The sequence below is a fragment of the Sinocyclocheilus anshuiensis genome, unplaced genomic scaffold (assembly GCF_001515605.1).
Source record: "Sinocyclocheilus anshuiensis isolate Anshui unplaced genomic scaffold, SAMN03320099.WGS_v1.1 scaffold3283, whole genome shotgun sequence".
NCBI classification, from domain to species: domain Eukaryota; kingdom Metazoa; phylum Chordata; class Actinopteri; order Cypriniformes; family Cyprinidae; genus Sinocyclocheilus; species Sinocyclocheilus anshuiensis.
The window spans coordinates 67966-76324 of NW_015542780.1; the positions used below are offsets into that span (position 1 = coordinate 67966).

The window sequence follows — 8359 nt, forward strand, 5'->3', positions numbered from 1 at the left end:
GAAGTGTGTGTGTGTGTGTGTGTGCACGCACAGTGGCTGATTGGAACATTAAAAAATGCTCAGTCATTGGCTCATTCAATTCTTTGTTTTTGTATGTGTGAGTGACAGTTTTTATTCAACAAAAAAAGCGCTCTGTTATAAGTGTGTCTAATTTAAAAAAGCATATGTGTGTGTGTGTGTGTGTGTGTGTGTGTGTGTGCGTGCGCGCGTGAATGTTTGCCACATTGAGAATGTTCTGTCCTAACCCTATGCATGATCTGCATTGTGTTGGATTTATTGTTTTTTTTTGGACAAATACAAAGAAATGCTCTGAATTATAGTTCAGTCAGGACCTTTTAAGTCAAAAGTTAATAATAATAATAATAATAATAATAATAATGTAAATAAATACTACACTCTAAAAAATGCTGGGTTGTTTCAACCCAATGTTGGGTCCAATATGGAATAACCCAACTGTTACTCCATATTTGACCCAACATTGGGTTGAAAAAACCCAGCATGTTTTAGAGTGTATAGACAAATGTTTAAGTCAACTTTTTATTGGCATGCTTTGCTGAATTTGCATTTGGCGGCATGGCTCTGTTCTAAATTCCAGTCCTTTTCATGAGCTCCATGAAAAGTTACGACAGGGAAATAGCAGCGGCTTGTAGGGGTAGCAGTCCCAATTTAAGACTGGGAGAGCTGCACAGAAATCCCCCGAGAACAAAGAAGGCAAGAATGACAACAGATGATTAAAGATTGTTTAAGTTAGACACAAGTTAAAGGAGGAGCTGGGGAGGAGGTAGGTTGTAAAGCAGTGTGCACTGGAAGCAGCAAAAGCAGGCTGACTGAAGTAATGTTTAAATAAGACGCCCTGTTCCCCAATTGGGTGCATATAAATCGGATCAGCTGATATGGGCTGGGTTAATTTATTATTATTATTATTATTATTATTATTACTATTACTATTATTATTATTATTATGTTTATTATTATGTCTATTTGTATTTTTTTAATCAGCTGATAGCGAAGCTTGACTACAAGTCGTGCCTGAACTAATGCAGAATGCTTTATTATTTCCCATTTATTTCCTATATGAGTCCCAGGTAGCAACAGAGTGTGGGCCGAGACTGGCTTACATTTGGCACTTCTGGCTTCATTCTGGTGCGTTTTTTTTTTTTTCACAGTCTGGTGTGAAACAGCATTTGGCTGAGCTCTGGCTGAAGTTTGGCCAACCAAAAAGAAACTAAAAGCACATTTTATATATTTGGCCGTGGCTGAAGTTTGGTCCGCCAGAAAAAAATTAAATATTCGGCTGAGATCTGGGTGGGTTTTGGTTAGCCGAAGAGTAAATAAAAGATCTCTGGCATGAATGTGATTTACAGTAAAACAGGTGTAAGATGTGTCTTCCTAATTTTATAAATCCCTTACAATATTTATTCAAATAGCAGATACTTTTGGATATTATAAGTAATTAAAGAAACGTTTATGTACTGAAATCGACTGAGAAATAAAACATGATTGTGTTTTTATAAAAAAAAATAATAAATCGCAGCTCCCCAGTACTGCTCGGTCTAATGCTGCCTTCACGTTAGAGGTCTTCTCGGGTCCTAAAATCTGTACCCGACCCGAATCACTTCTTACCCGAAACCGACGTGCATAAATTATTTTTTTTAAAGGAAAAACCCGAGACGGACCCGATGGAATTAGACCCGAGTCCGACCCGACCCGACGGCATCTATTTTCGAACCCGACTGGACCCGACTATAAACTGCATTGACGTGTATACAGCCTGCAGCCCCGCATCAGTCAGGAAAAATCCGGGTGTCCTGCTGACTGATTTGGCCACTTCTCCATTACTTTGATTTGTTTAACATTTATTCAATTTATTATTAGGCTACTTTATATTAGTGCCTGCCTGATGGATACAAGTTATTTCTGAGCTCGGCTTTCAATTGTGACAAGTGGATTTGAAAAATAAACATGATTGATAAAAAATAAATCGATAGCCTAATAATTCATGGATTTGCCAGTGTTGTCTGCAACCTCATCTCCGGCGAAAGACTTCTGCACACAAAAAAATAAAAGCCCTGCATGTACATGCAGCATAATGAAGCGAGTGGATTTTCCTGGATCTCATAAATCAAGACGATTTCTGTGTGCGAGGTTACAAACATATGCTCCTTTTTTATGTGCGTTCCCCATTTAACTCAAAAGTGAAAGTAACCTACGCATTCTGGATAGTTTAAAAGAATTCGGGTCTAATCGGTCCATTTGGAAAAAGCATGTTTATTTTAAATTACCCGAGACCCGAGGCCGCTAATACCGAACACGACCCTTGTCTGAGGTACTCATCGAAGTTTTGGAACCGAACCCAATCGGGTCTCGGGTCGGACCTCTGGTTTTCGGATCGAAGTGAACCCGTGAAGACCTCTACTTCACGTTCTATCGGAATTATCATAAATACGAGTTTCCTAATCGGAAATTAGACGTGAACGCCTCTCAAGTCGCATTCACTACTGGGAAATTAGGAAATAATTTTGATACCAGAGATTCTTAGTTGGGTGGGTCATTTTCTTTAAACATGGTGGAGGGGACAACCATTGCTGCTGTCATTGTTCTCACAACAACTACATCCTTTTGTCTTGTCGCTAAAGTAGTGTATTTATAGGCTAGATATGAACGATCATTCAAAGTATATTGATTTTGTATAAGCAGTGAAATAAGCATGTATTTGACCGAAATTCCAGAATTTTCAACAAACTGCATGTGTAGCGTGGTGAATGTTTATGATATTCAACCAATAGGATGCTGCATTTTATTCTTTCCGACATTAAAGCACTTGAATACGACAAGCTCATAATCACGACTTCATAAGTGGGAAATAGGAAATTTCCGATAGCACGTGAAGGCAGCATAATGTGGCAGACGGGTCAATGCGATGAAGTAGTTTGCAATGCATCTTGGAAATAGTAGTTGATTTATATATACGGCATTAAATCCGCTTTACAAAAAGGATTACTTTTCCCAGAGCGCACCACAAGACGAGAAGAAGAGCACACCCTGCCTACCAGAGGACCCGGAAGTTGTGTAGCTGTTAGCCAGCCACTCACATTTACCCAAACAGTCTGGCGGGGAATTCAAACTGTTGTTCAAACGTTTTGTGATCACGCTATACCTTGGTTTTGTCTTTTGGAGCTTTAATACATCAAGGTAAGTTATTTCTTCTTTTAAAATCTCAACTAACATGTAGGTTACACCCATTCTTCTACAGTGTGTTACTTGATTGGCTATTTGTTCGTGTTTAACTCTTTTCTGTCATTGCATTTCAGTTGTTTTTATGTTAAAGGTACTACAATTATTCTCAGTCCCCATTTCTAGTGCATAACGGAAAACGTGGTCTTACAGTGAGTGAAGTAACGTGAAAAAGGGCTGTTAAAAGAGTCAATAAGATGTTTGAATCTGGGGGAAAATTAATTAATATAAATTAAAAAGTATTGCAAATTGAGATTGTGTGCTATGCTTGGACACAATCTACACAAGTATGACAACTAAGAGTCATAACTGCTTTTCTGTATTGGCTTTATATTATCTTTTTTTTTTTTTAAATAAGTTGTTTATTCACATATGTTTTGCTTGCATAAATCATGTGCCACACAGTCAGCTTTGTTGACACTGACGAAGTTGAGGTTTTGCCTGCAATCTGGGTGAAGAATGATGTGTGTTTATGGCCTCCATATAAACATTTAAATACATTTTATTGTTTAAGGTAGTTATTCACCTGTGATCACTAGATCACAATAATAGAATTACATTTTTTCCCTAGGCTTAAGCCTAGTCCCAGACACCAAGTGTTTGAGGCAACCCCTGGAGTATTTGTCTGCATATAAAGTTACAATTATGTATACTGCAAGTGTATACATCCTTTCTGTATACAGTATGTTTAATTTAAAAGGCTAAATGGTAGAAATTTGTTCAGATTGTTCTGATTTTTACATTCTATCTTTAATAGATAATTACAGTGAAGCATGCTGGAAGCTCTTGCAGAACAGACTGATCTCCAGTCAGAGGCTGTGCCTGACTCCCTGATGGCATCAAACGCAAAATAAAGTAAGATGGTGTGTATTATGTAATTCCTTGACACAGACCTGTCTAGAAGGTATTTGTATCATTGTGCAGTTTAACAAATTAACATGCACATTTCTTTTTTAACTGCAAAAAAGGAATATTTCGCCGAATAGTATATTCACATGAACATAACACCCTCGCTTTATCAAATTTAGTAATCATTAAATTTCTTGCCTCCTCTAAAGATGAAACAAGCGCCTACTGGATGAATGAGACACTGATGAGGAGGCCACCACACCCCTGAAAAAACAATTGCCACAAGCATCTCAAATACAACCACAATCCAAAAGGATTTGTTCAGCCTTTAACCAGGTCCTCTAGGACAATGACAAAACCACCCACTGCAGACACCGTGGCAAACCCCAGAGAAAAATCCTCTCAAGCTGTGATTCATAAGATGTAAGATTTCTCTTTGTTTTCTATCATATATTCACTGTTGGTGTAAGGCTCATTTCATAGCATGGGTGGTGTGGTAAACCTTCTAATTCCTGTGTTTAATGTTTCAGCACTTCTCCATGACATAATAACTAAACAAAAAATGCTTATGGAGCAGCAGAGGGACATTATAAGGATGGTGCAAGATCTCAAATCAAACAATGTTCATGACATCACAGAATCTAACCATTTAAATCCAAAACGGTTTCCAATTAAAGACTTAAGGTCATTAACTTCCCTGGAAAGTGATCTTCAATCCTGTCTGGAAACGAGATAAAAAGTGGTAGGTAACAGTCTCAGTTATGCATAGTTGCCTACTGTTATCACTCTGGTCTGGATGTAATTACTGTTATAAGTAAATGGTGTGTGTGATAAATCTTAGTGTTTTAGCTTAATAGTGACAGAATGACTTCACAAGATGTTAATGTAAACCAAACAAGTTATACCATGTTATGGGCCATAACAACAGCCTAAATTCAACCATATAAGGCCCACAAACAATTTGCCATCTGGGGTCTTTTTTTCAACCACTTAACATTGTTAAATTGAGTCAATTTGTGTGTGTGTGTTCAGGTGGCAAACTTTGAAAAAAAAAAAAAAAAGTCTTGTACTGCTCAGATTAAGGAAACTATTAAGAAAAAAATATATATATGTTGCCCATATTTGTCCCAAGGATGCTTGAGGGTTAAAGTAAAACTGTTTGTGTACATGACATAACAGGGCCTGAAGAGTGTGTGGAATTATTTTGCAAACAATTTTAAACATTCCAAAAAGTTCTGCCTTCACAATGCAGTAGTCACCACACATCTTAACATATAAGTGAAAGTACACCTGATATGAATAAATAATATTACGCTTGCAACAATTACATTTGCAGAAAGCACATACTTTGTGCTCAAAATGAGCCAAAAGTGTAATAAAGCCTAATTAGGCACAGTACAGAACCATCTCCAAAAGCACAAACATAAAATGACATAAGTTGTGGTTACTGTACACAGTACACATCGAGATTGTGAAATTAAAATATTTTTAACTATATTTATATATTTATAAATAACTATATTAACTATATTAAATATATTTAATATTTGTTAACTATAGTTATTTCTCATATTATTAATTATAAAAAATATGCAAAAAAAATAATATATACAATGAATTATTATTTACAGTATGGAGAAAAAAATAAATTTCTGTCATGGCAACTCTTGCAGAGTTTAGCATGGCAAAACACATGGCAATGTTAATGTTTTTGGTCTTGGCGGAATAGATCTGCTACACTGCTGCAGCAGAGCAAGTACTGAGACTTGCTACTGTCAATACATCCACAGACATGCTGCTGTGAGCATGTAGGAAATATTGCTGCTGCATATAACACACATGAAATAACCCCCATGTATAACAAATTATCCAAGAGCAGATCTATACAGGTGGAGCTGGGGAAGGTGGAGGGTTTCTGAAACTGCTACAGCAAGCAGTAGCTAAGTATTTGAATGTTGAGCAGCGAGCTCATTGGCTGCTTATGTGAAAGAAACCATACAGCTGCACTATGTGAATAATGATACAATTATTTCAGATTGCGTTAGTGGTATATCATGGCAGAACTCTGTATAAATATATCGTCCCACTTTTTTTTTTTTTTTATCAATAATAAGTCAAGACAATATAATAAATCATAGATACTAAGAAATTTGATTTTATGGATAGCCACGGAATTAGAATGTCTCCATGTTCCATTTCAGAAATCCGGTCACCTCCGTACCCACTGTATATATATACTATTGGCCAGGATCATACTTTTTTTTTTTTCAAAAACTTACCATGGTTTTACTGTAATAACAAAAACTCTAGTAAATATAATACTTTGGCAAAAAAGTTGTTTTAATAAAACATATTTCAGGAGTAGTGGAATCTACTTAAAAAAAAATCACAAACATGACATATTGTGTTATGTCTATCGTTTCTAAATGAACTTAGGTTATAGGTTAACAAACACCAGTATGTATGCTATAAAAACCATAATTATGACAATCTATGCAATGATGAAACATCTGTTCCCCTTCAGGAACTCGAGCTGTGTCGAGCGCTTTGGGAATGCCCTCGGCGAGACACAGTAATGAAGCATGTGTGAAATCAGTCCAATAGCGAAGCGAGACGTCACGAGCGGGGTGACGTGAGCAACTAGGAAGCATAAAGGCGCATCTGGCAAGCGCACATGTTAGCTTATTGCTCTTCGGCGAGCACGTCTGGGGTGTGTGTGTGTGTGTGAATGTATGCAAAGCACTCAGTCAGTCAGTGAAATTCTGTATAGCAAGTGAGAAAAATGCCAAAGTATAAATCTAAAGCAAATGTGGCGAGCGGACGGCGTTTCAAGTCGTGTGTTCCTCCCTGCCCACATTATATCTCGGGTGGGGATACACACAATTTGTGAGTCGTCTGTTTGGGAGCGGAGCATCCACGGGCAGCTCTCGAGGTGGCTGCCTGCCATGATTGTGAGCTTCTCCCGCTCCATGTTCTTCGCTCCCGCCTGGCCGTCTTCGATGAAAGCGCTTCCTTAAAGCTAGATCGCAACCTTCACATCGGGGTCTTTCTTTTTTCCCCAATCTCCATTCTGAGCTTTCGAGATCGTGGCATAAACCATATTCGTCCCGACTCTTCAGCCCGACAGTATCCAATTACTCTAACATCACAGGGCTGAATGAGAAGGGATATGGGGCGATGCCGGCGGTGGGACAGACGCTCGCGAGCTATCTGTCTCCGTCCTCAGCATCGTCCCTGAAGGCCCCGAAGCTTCCCACTAGGCCAGTTAGGCTTACATCGAGTCTGGTTGGGAAAGCGTATACGGCGGCAGGTCAGGCCGGTGCATGTCTGCACACTATGGCGGTGTTGCAGGCATACCAGGCCGACCTGCTAAAAGACCTGGACACTAGAGAGGGAGAGGAATCCGATGCAGATTTGTCGCTTCGGGCCACCAAGGAAATGGCCAGAGTCATCGGCCGTTCCATGGCAGCTCTCGTGGCCACGGAGCGCCACCTGTGATTGAATCTGTCCGAGTTACAAGATAAGGACAGATTCTTCCTGCTGGATGCCCCACTATCACCTTCTGGCCTCTTCAGCGGCGCAGTAGATAAAAGAACACTGTCATCGAGAGGTTTCAGGAGGCGAAGAAGCAGGCGGCGGCATTCCAGCGCTTCCTCCCTCGCCACCCCCAGGTCTTTGGGACTGCTGAGCAGGAGCAGTCCCAGCCGTTTAAAATTCCCAGCTGCCGCCCGGCGACGGTACGGCACAGGAGAGCTCGCCCCCTCAGATGAGGGTGCTAGAGAGCCTAGATCGGTTGTTCCCTGCCGGCCAACCGTTTCAGGGCACCAAAGTGGCTCCTCTAGTAATACCAGAAGCCAGTCTCGAGAGACTGGTTCCCTTAGTAGATTTTCTGGCAGCGTGGAAACTTCTGCCGAATGTCTCACAATGGATCCTGCAGACTGTAGAGAGGTTACAGAATTCAGTTCGGTTCTCGTCCACCTCGCTTCAACAGGGTTATTCCTACATTAGTGGGCCCCGAGCAGGCTCTGGTATTGGAACAAGAAGTAGAAACTCTTTTGAGGAAGGAGGCCATAGAACGTGTTCCTCCTCTCTCGAGAGAATCAGGGTACTTACAGCCGTTATTTCATCGTTCCGAAGAAGGATGGGGGGTTGCGTCCGATCATAGATCTGCGTCTACTGAACCGCGCTATCAAACGATTTCGGTTCAAGATGCTTACGATCAAACAGATTGTGTCTCAAATCAAGTCCGAGGACTGGTTTGTCACGATAGATCTCA

The 8359-nt window shown here is 39.9% G+C and overlaps 1 pseudogene; it reads left to right on the forward strand.

Moving 5' to 3' along the window:
• LOC107694616 (uncharacterized) overlaps positions 1-8359 on the forward strand; it is a 55853-nt pseudogene that overhangs the window by 38322 nt on the left and 9172 nt on the right.